The sequence below is a fragment of the Dipodomys ordii genome, unplaced genomic scaffold (assembly GCF_000151885.1).
Source record: "Dipodomys ordii isolate 6190 unplaced genomic scaffold, Dord_2.0 Scaffold93, whole genome shotgun sequence".
In the NCBI taxonomy this organism is placed as follows: Eukaryota; Metazoa; Chordata; class Mammalia; order Rodentia; family Heteromyidae; genus Dipodomys; species Dipodomys ordii.
In genome coordinates, this window is record NW_012267309.1 from 6,766,347 (window position 1) to 6,776,389 (window position 10,043).

Consider the following 10,043-nt stretch of genomic DNA (forward strand, 5'->3'; position numbering starts at 1 on the left):
TTTTTGCTTATGTGGTGCTGAGGAATTGAACCCAGGGCCTCATGCATGCAAGGCAAGCGCTCTACCACTGAGCCACCTTCCCAGCCCCGCCAGTAAAACTTTCTAAGTACTTTTGCTGAGCTTAGAAATGATGAGTGCTAGCCAGGCACTGGTGGCTCACGCCTGTAATCCTAGCTACTAAGGAGGCCAAGGTATGAGGATCATGATTCAAAGCCAGCCTGGGCTAGAACGTCCGAGAGACTCTTATCTCCGATTAACTACCAGAAAACCTGAAGTGGCGCTGTGGTTCAAGTGGTAGAGCACTAGCCTTGAGCTGAAGAGCTCAGGGACAGCACCCAAGCCGAGAGTTCAAGACATCCGACCTACCAAAAAAAAAAAAAAAAAAAGATGAGTGCTATAGAAGGAACAGATGGAAGATGGAGAGGTAGTAAAGAAATAAGGGCAGATCACACGCAGACACTGAAAGCATTACCAACTCAGAAAGGAGCTAAGAAGTTTTGCATATTTGGATCATAGACATCAAAAGGAAACTTGGAAACAACAGCCAGAACTTAAGAGTGAAAGTAAAAGGACTCTGTTAAACTCTCCAGTATAAAGAAGGCAAACATCCTAACAATTACATGGACCCAATGGAAAGAGAGGGAGACCAGTAAGGGTAAAATTGGAGGGGGCCAACCTAGAAATTCTTTGTTGTAATAAGGAGCTAATGATAAGAGTGTTTCAATGTCACAGGAGTTGTGTTTCTAACATAAGTTCATGAGTAATTTGGCAAACAATAGATAAATGAATAGTGATTTCTCAAGTTGCATGTTTTTGCATGCTGTCCTCTTTCTCTTCCTGTTCTTTCTTTCTTTTTAAATGGAATCAATGTGAACATTTTTAATGCTACAAAGAGCAGTTGTTATAGAGGTAGAAATTCATCCTACATACTTGGCTGAACCTTTGGTCAGTGCTATTCAGTTTATATTCACAGAATTGCACATGACAGGTAATATTTCATAATGGTTTCCTCATTCTCATGCTGGTGGTTTTATGCTGCTGGCATATTGTAACTGAATTAGGATTTGTGGAGAATTTTTAAATCTACAATTATACGCTTTGCATTATGATTAGTTTAATTAGATGTAGAATTAAACCAAGAAGTATGCCTAGGCTGAAATCCAATATTTTCAATACAGTTAGGTGGAAATCATCATTTTTTTCTTTTTATTTAAAACATTCTCAAGTGGCATTGATATAACATATAAAGGGTTTTTCATTTTCTTTTACATTTGCCAAAAGTGAGACAATTTCTATCAACAATAGAAAATGCTATCTCAAGCACTTGAGGTATTTGCTCTCCGAGGACTTAAAATACCAAAATATTAATGGCAATGTGTGATATGTAAATGATATATTTTTCTTTGCTAATGAACATATTTTAATTAAAATACCTTAAGAGAAATACACTTACTTATAAATATTGAAAGTGAATAGACTTTTAATTATCTTTGTTGTAAATCCTAATTCATAAAAGAATAAGCTTTATCTTTCCTGTAATATCTGTGCAGAAGGAATTTTCAATTAACTAGTTTGATCAATTTGCCCTATTTCTAAGGCAATTCTGACAGGAAAATATAGAGCTAATATTTATTCAGTCACTTTGAAATTTATTGTGTTCTCTGACAGTATTGTCAGACAAGACAAAGAAAGGAAGCATCACTGAGAGAAAAACTTTCAGTAAGCTTCAAGTGCAATAGACCATAGTCTACACAGCTCAAGACCAATCACTTAATTGCTTTGAGCAATAATTTTCTCATCTTTTAAATGAGTATAATAACATGTACTAGGAAATCACCATGTGGATTAAGTTAAATACTCAACATGAAAGACAGAGCATATTTATTGGCCATGAATATTGAATAAATGACAGCTTATTATTATGAAATTTATTACTTTTCTAACAACTGCTTATACTTGGTTTGAATTTTTCACTAATCTAGTGGATAGCCACATCAAATGAAAAAAGAAACCCTACCAAATGTTCTGTTTCAGATTTCTTCTTCCATCAAACATTATATATTTTAGTCATCAACTTACTCCTAAATAATTTTGATTATTCCAAACTAATTCACAGATATAAACCTATGTCCTTCGAACACTGATTTATTTCAAATGATCTTTTCTTCTAGTGTGTTAATACATACTAAGAAAGGTAAGTATTACTACTAAATTATTATGTATGATAGATTATTAAGCATCACCATTCATTTACTGTTAAGAACTGAAGTTTAACGCTGGGGGCCTGTGGCTCACACCTATAATCCTAACTACCCAGGAGCTTGAGATCTGAGAATCATTGTTTAAACAGTCGGGGCAGAAAAGTCCCTATGAAACTCTATTTCCAATTAACCACTTAAAAACTAGAAGTGGAGCTGTGGATAAATGGTAAAGCACTAGCTTTGAGTAAAGGAGCTCAGGGATGGTGCCCAGGTCCTGAGTTCAAGCCCACGGACCCTACCACCCTCAATAAACTCCCTCAAGTTTATACCCAAATATTTTGTTAGCATGAAATCTAAAGGTTGTAGAAGAATATAAGCCTATTTTTGAGTGAAATTGGAAGAAGATTGATAGATGATATGTGTATTATATAGAATGGAAGAAAAAAAGATAAATTTAAAAATCAGGAAAGTCATATAAAGTGCCTATGGCATTTTGACTAGCTTATCCATGTAACCCCATTATCTTGGGAGGTGGATTTTGAGAGGATTGAGTTTCCAGGACAGATTGGGTAAAAGCAAGTCTGTATCTCAACAAAAAATAAAAAAAAAATCTTGGCATGTTGTCATACATCTATCATCCTACTGATATGAAAGGTTGATGGACTTTCCTGGACCTGTGAAGATCAAGGTCCCTGCTAGCCATAGAAAAATAGGTGAGACCTAACATGAAAAGTAACTAAAACATAAATGGCTGGGGGTGTAGCTCAAGGGAAAAAGCATATGCCTACCAAGCATGAGATCCGAAGATGAAACTACTTTCAAAAAACTTAAAAACAAAGCAAACAAACAACAGCAACAAAAAAAGAAAGAAAAACAGGCACCAGTGGTTCATACCAGTTATCCTTTTTACTCAGGGGCTAAGATCAGCCAGGTCAGAAGTCTGTGAAACTTTTATCTTCAATTAATCACCAAATCACTAAAATTGGAGCTGTGGTACAAGTTTTAGAATATTAGCCTTGAGCACAGTGACTGTACCTAGGCCCTGAGTTCAAGACCCAATACTAAATTACTAAAGTAATTTGATGCCAGCAAAAATTAAATGATTGGTGAGTGAGAAGAGTAACAAATGAAATGTGACACTGAAAAATCTGTGATTGCAGATGAAAATTAAGCAATGTATTTTTTATTAATAGATAGGTACATATCTTTTATGTGGACACATAAAAGTATCATAAAAGTACAATTTGTACATATTGGCCACAGTTCCTGTGTAAACCAATATTATTTCTCTAAAGTTGTATGTAGTTGTCAACAATCTAATATTTTCAAACAATATTAAGTACAATTTATATACATGTGAGATATATCTTGAAAATAAAGATGATGGTTGCTGTTCTGCTAAAATATTCAAAACTGAAAATTTTGTTAGCAGCCTATCTATGTTAAAGTTTTTAAACTCCGTACTCCTATGAAAAAAATCATTAGTTACCAGTAAACTTCCAGCAAGTCATTAATGCATAGATAGGGAATGCCTCCTTTTATTTTCAATCCTTGACTGATGAAAGCTAATATGAGAAATAGAGGAGAGTGCTTGTTTTAATATGTAACAGTATTGAATAATGCTGTCATACTAATTGGAATAAATAATGCTGTCATACTAATCGGAAAGGCATTATGATCATTGCCTACTTCATTATATGCCATTTCTAAAGTCATAAAATGGGCTACATATTTCTAAAGTTCTTAGGGAAAAAGTTTTACCTGGGCATTAATTATTTTCCTACAGCCAATACATTATATTCTAAAATATTCTAAATACTTAGTGCTTTTATTTATAGGTATTTCAAATTCAAATTAATCAAGTTATTGATAATGTAGTTTCATTGAACTGGTACTTGCTAGGCTAAGGACTTCTGAAATCTAGTCATTAGTCTATACTGTAAATTGACGGTTACACTTTGCTATTCTTTGACATTGTTAGGTCTCAAGACTTCTAGAGTTATTTTTTATTTTCTCTCAATACTCATGTTTTGTTTTGTTTTTTTTCCTCATGGACATAGTTTGAATTCAGGGTCCCATGCTTTCTTGGCTTGCTTGTTCAACACTATTGCTCTATTACTTTAGCTCAGCTCTTGGCCTGGCTTTTTGTTGGCTATTTTGGAGATGTTATCTCTTGGGCTTTTCTGTTTAGCCTAACCTCAAACTGAAATCCTCAAGACCTCAGCTTCCTGAGGTCATCAGTGACTCACACTGGGTTTTATTTGTTTTATATTTACAGTGTGAGAGAAGACCTATAAGCTTATAAGCACTTTCATAGAAGTGTGAAGAGGCTCTGTGAATAACATTCAAAGACATTGCTCTTCATATTTTTCTGTAAGAATGAATGTTCATAAAAATTAAATTCAGAATGAAGTGAATAAAACAAAATGGGACACTGTCTCTGCACTTTGATATTCAGTGGCGACCTCACTCTCAAATTTAGAAACACAACTTACTAAAACTGTAATTCTGGAGTTTTTCTCCTCTGTTTTCTCAATCGCACACAACCTTTTCCAAGCACACTCCAGGTTGCTTAGATAGTGCCAATTATAGCATGAGCTTCTTTTTTTTTTATTGTGAAGATACTGTACAGAGGAGTTACAATTACATGGGCAAGGTAATGAGTACATTTCTTATCAAGCATTGTTACCTCCTCCTTTGTTTCCCCTTCCCATCCCTTCCAATCCCCCACCCCCTGGCAAAAGTTGTAACATTTGTTTTTCGACATAATGTCTTGTACATCTAATTGTTGCAAAGGGTCCACCTGTATCCCTATGTAAACAATTTGCTTTTTCCCTTCCTCTCCACAAATTATACCAACAGTAACTACATCTTTTCTTTTCTTTCTTTTTTTTGTCGGTTGTGGGGCTTGAACTCTGGGCTTGGGCAATATCTCTCAGCTCTTCAGCTCAAGGCTAGCGCTCTACCACTTGAGTCACAGTGCCATTTCTGGTTTTCTAGTGCTTAATTGGAGATAAGAGTCTCGTGGACTCTCCTGGCCAGTCTCGCTTTGAACCTTGATCCTCAGATCTCAGCTTCCTGAGTAGCTACGATTACAGATGTGAGCCCCTGGCACGTAACTACATCTTTGCAAGTCTGTGCTCTTTATTTTCTGACAGACTCAATGTTTAAAAGTTAAGACTGGCATATAAGTTAGGCAGTGAGAAATCATAGTCTGGTAGAAGGAAATAGTCTAAAATTAAACAACATATTATTAAATGCAAATGTTTAATCATGAATATTCAGCTGTGCTTACAATTCTCTAAATCACTCATGTGTTCCTATTCATCGTTTACACTGTAATGTTTATTGTAAAGTTTTTTTTTTTTTTTTTTTTGGTCGGTTGTGGGGCCTGAACTCTGGGCCTGGGCGCTGTTCCTCAGCTCTTCAGCTCAAGGCTAGTGCTCTACCACTTGAGCCACAGTGCCACTTCCTTATGTAGTGCTGAGGAATTGAACCCAGGGCCTCAGGCATGCAAGGCAAGCGCTCTACCACTGAGCCACCTTCCCAGACCCTGTAAAAGTTTTTTACTTATCTATACAATTTCTAAATTGATTTTTCTAGATGTCCTTGATAAGTCATCATTAATTAGAATGTCTCCTCCTAAGTTTCTCTGAATCTTTTGTGACAAGATACCATATTTTGCCCTGTTACTGTTGTAAAGTCAAATTTTATAAAGGAGATCAACTCACAGGTGGTTAAACTATAGACCTGAACAGAAAAGGAAATTTAAAAAAAAAACTAAAAATAAAACTGATAAATTGCTACAAAACAAGAAATGTATAATGAGCTACTTTGATTTATGGTATTCATTTCCATTTCGCATAAGCAATCGATCTTCATACAAACTACAAACCTTTGCATCTGTTTATTAAGTAGTACATTTCACAATTGGCTGTTTTAAAAGAGAAAGACAGTATGTGGGTAATGTAGCAAATCATTCCTGTTTATCAAGAGGAATGATTTAAGCAGATTTTAAAGGCATAAAAATATAAAGAGTATTTGCTGTGTCTTATTGACCTGTGTGCTGTCATCACCTTTTATACAGAAGCAGTCATTTGTCATATTTTGAAAGTTTAGGGAGATTTCACTAGTGGTTGATTTCTTCATGTTCCTGAGAGGATGCTTCCTCAGGAAACCCACTTACTGAAGCTGACTAGGATATTTTTTCCCCATACTTTACATGCATTTGTGTAAGTTTATGTATTGCATATATTATGCATTATTTATATTTATGTATTCTAGTCTTAAGAGACTAGAAGTAGTTGTGCTGGTCACACTCAATGAACATAAGCTATCTCAAGGTACATTTTGTTTCTTCTTAAAGAAAATCATTTGGATTTTTGTTATCATTACTATGAATACGTTTGTGGTAATTAGAAATATATGAATGAGTTAAATTTATTTGTATCCAAAATACATTTTAGAACTTCATTATAAGTTATCTGTTACAAAAGTATAAAATAAATAAAAGGTTATGTCATTTTTTCTCATGACACTTTTCATTTTCTTATTAAAACTAGAATTCAAATGAGTTTAAATGAGTTGGAGAATTTTAATAGTGAATCAGTGGTTGAAGAAGTTCAGCAACACAGCGCTTAAAGATTTAAGTTTTAGGGACCTTTCCATACACAAATGTAATTATAATAGGAAATGTTTTTAGGGAACTTATTAAATACTTAGGTCTAAAATATAAAAAAATCAATTATTGGCAAATAAACAAAAGGACAGATTAGAGGATTCTGATTCTCCCCAGTAGTATAAATCAACTCAAGATAGACTAATAGAGTGGCTTCTAAATTCAGGTTACTGTAACCAGTTTTACATGGCAAATTTTAATGAAGTTTCTGGTTTTTTTAATTTAAAAGATTCATAGAAAATTATAAATTTCTATTTACAAAGGAGACATACCAATTTAGTCATATTGTCAAACTGAAACCTCTCTTTTAGCTTAAAAGATCATTCATTTTTATTATGAGAACAACCAGAAAATTATCTATCCAGGTTACTATTATGAATAACTTAGGTGTCAGTTATCTTGTATTGGTACCATCGAGGACAGGTAGATATTGCATACATACACACACACACACACACACACACACACACACACACACATGAGCATATTATAATTATTTGATAATGTATGTGCTTTATTTCTATTTATTTTCTGGCTATGAGTTTATAAATATGTTACTATTCTACAAACAACAATAAAACCCCCAAAAGTAAAGTTATATGAAAAACAATAACACATGTCTTGTTAACTTGTTTTAATAACTGATTCTCAGAGTTGAAAAACATGCTGACAGTGAAGAATTCAAGAGCTATATCTGTAATATCTCAGAGACACTTCATCCTACAGGCTGTGAGTTTCACAATGTCAAGAGACATTAGAAATATTAGAATGTGTAGGTTATTATTCCAAGTGGTAGGTAGGAGGCAGGAATGCCACTATACATCCAACAATGTTTCAAGTGTGGAGATTAAGAAATCTTGTTTAATTTGAACAGCTTTCTTAATATGGATGACAAAAGAGATGCATTCACATAGCCCACATAAATAGCCAGGTCTGTTTTAGAACCATGGAATGATTGCCAAGTAAAACTTTGAATCCAATGATGTGAAGGGCTTTGTTCACTGGGAAAATAAGCCAGAAACACTGTCATTTTGATGTGTATATTCAAGTAAATTTCCTTTGGCATTCAATCCAGCATTTGTGTTGCAACAGTTTAGGAAAATTCAAAGTTCAAACAAACTTTTCCTTGCTGTTTAACCTGTAGACTTTAATTTTGAGTTTCTATGGAATTTTCAAACAAATGTAAATAATAATAATGAAAACTACCCACTCAAATACTTTGACTCTCACTACGTAGTATTTGAACGGAAAAGGGAAATAGTAACAGTTCCCCTTTGCTAAAAGAAATCAGCAAAAACCATAGTGCAAAGAAATGAAATCCATCAGATTTTATTCCCTATTGCTTGCGCCTAGGGACACACTGACAGGCTGGCAACTCTGAGATAGGAACATAAACTTTGATTGTGATTTAATAAAAAAAATCTTCTGCTTTTTACCTCAGTTCATTAATATTTTTAATTTGCACACTGCCAAAAGCATGATGCTCTCCTTCAGTCAGAAACAAATTAAACCTGCAGGGAAGGAGGAGCACTAACCCATGAGAAAAAGTTCCTTCCCAAGCTTGTCAAGGAAGACACTCTAAAATGTGAGAATTGTTGACAGCAAATCTCTGCTACACAAAACAACTATCTTGTGATGAACTGCCAGTCTTAAACATACAGGTGTACTTCAAATACAAAAATAGACAATTATTCAAACTATGGTGAACAAAAAAAGCTTTTCTTAGTTTCTGCCATGATTTCCAGATTCATTTCAATGTTCTGACCCCTTTGAACACTTGAACCACAAAATTTGCCAAAAGAATAAATAAGAGGTCTGAAATGCCATCTATGGCCTAAGTCAAATGCTTCCACATAACCTTAGAGGTAATTGCATTCACTGGAGGCTGGTGAGTTCTCCACTGATGGAGAGAATGGAAAAATGAAGACTATGATGGATGAGGGAATCACAACATGGACGAACAATTAACTTGGCTACTAATATAGCCAGGAATCTTGTTCACTTTGATTCGCTCAGTTTCCAGGCAAACAATTTTAATACTTAGCATTTATTAGCCATATCCGAACATTTTAATAAAATAATTGTACACGGCCAAGTTTATTCTACTTTGGTAAATGAACAACTGCTCTGAGCCCACATTTAGTTCTTTAAAAATGAAAAAAACATCCTAATCTTGCAGCTTATTTCTAAGCAATTTCAAATAGAGTATCTATCAACAGATAGATATTCTGTTTATGTAGCAACAAACTTCTATACTTTTATTTATTGAAACAAGACCAAGGCAAACAAAATCAAGGACCTAGGAGATTATGATAAGGAAAGTGATCATGATTTGGATTAGTCAGCAAAAATCAGATTAAAATGCTACAAGAGTATCACTGTATGCTGCACATTATTTAAAAGAAGAGACAGAGAGAAATGTTCAGACCTGTTTAACTACAGTGAATGGAGGGGAGAGGAATTACCAATATGCACAAAACATTGTATGAATAAATTGCACTAAGTGCAAAACACATAGTTTGAATCATAAATTAACCATCATGAAAACCAGGAATATATACCTGTGACTTCTGAGACTTTACCAAGGACTAAATCTGAACTGGCTATTGAAATGTTAGTGGATTTAGAAAAATGAGCCCAGGGACTCACAGATCACTTCATCTCTTTCCAAAGAAGGAACATGATGTTTACTATTGTTTGTTCCCTTCCTGCTTTTGTTTTTTTTTCCTCACAGGGACAGAGAGAATTTGGTCTGTATTAAGTGCTGAAATTCTCTAGAAAGGAATCTGAGGAAGGTTGTTTCCATCTACAAACAAGAGCGTTTTGTTCCTGAAATAACTTACATAGTTAGGCAAATGGCATAATGGACAGAGTATATACTTTTAAATACGTGGTCTAACTTGTTGCAAAACAATTTATTGAGTATAATTTAGCATACTGAAAAAGGGACCATAGATTTACCTATCTGAAATTTCTTGTATTGAAAGACAATATGCAGTTCCATTTTTAAATTTTTGCTTATTATTTTCCCTTCCTTCCTTCCTTCCTTCTTTCCTTCCTTCCTTCTTTCCTTCCTTCCTTCCTTCCTTCCTTCCTTCCTTCCTTCCTTCCTTCCTTCCTTCCTTCCTTCCCTCTCTCACTATCTTTCTTTCAATTTCTTCTTT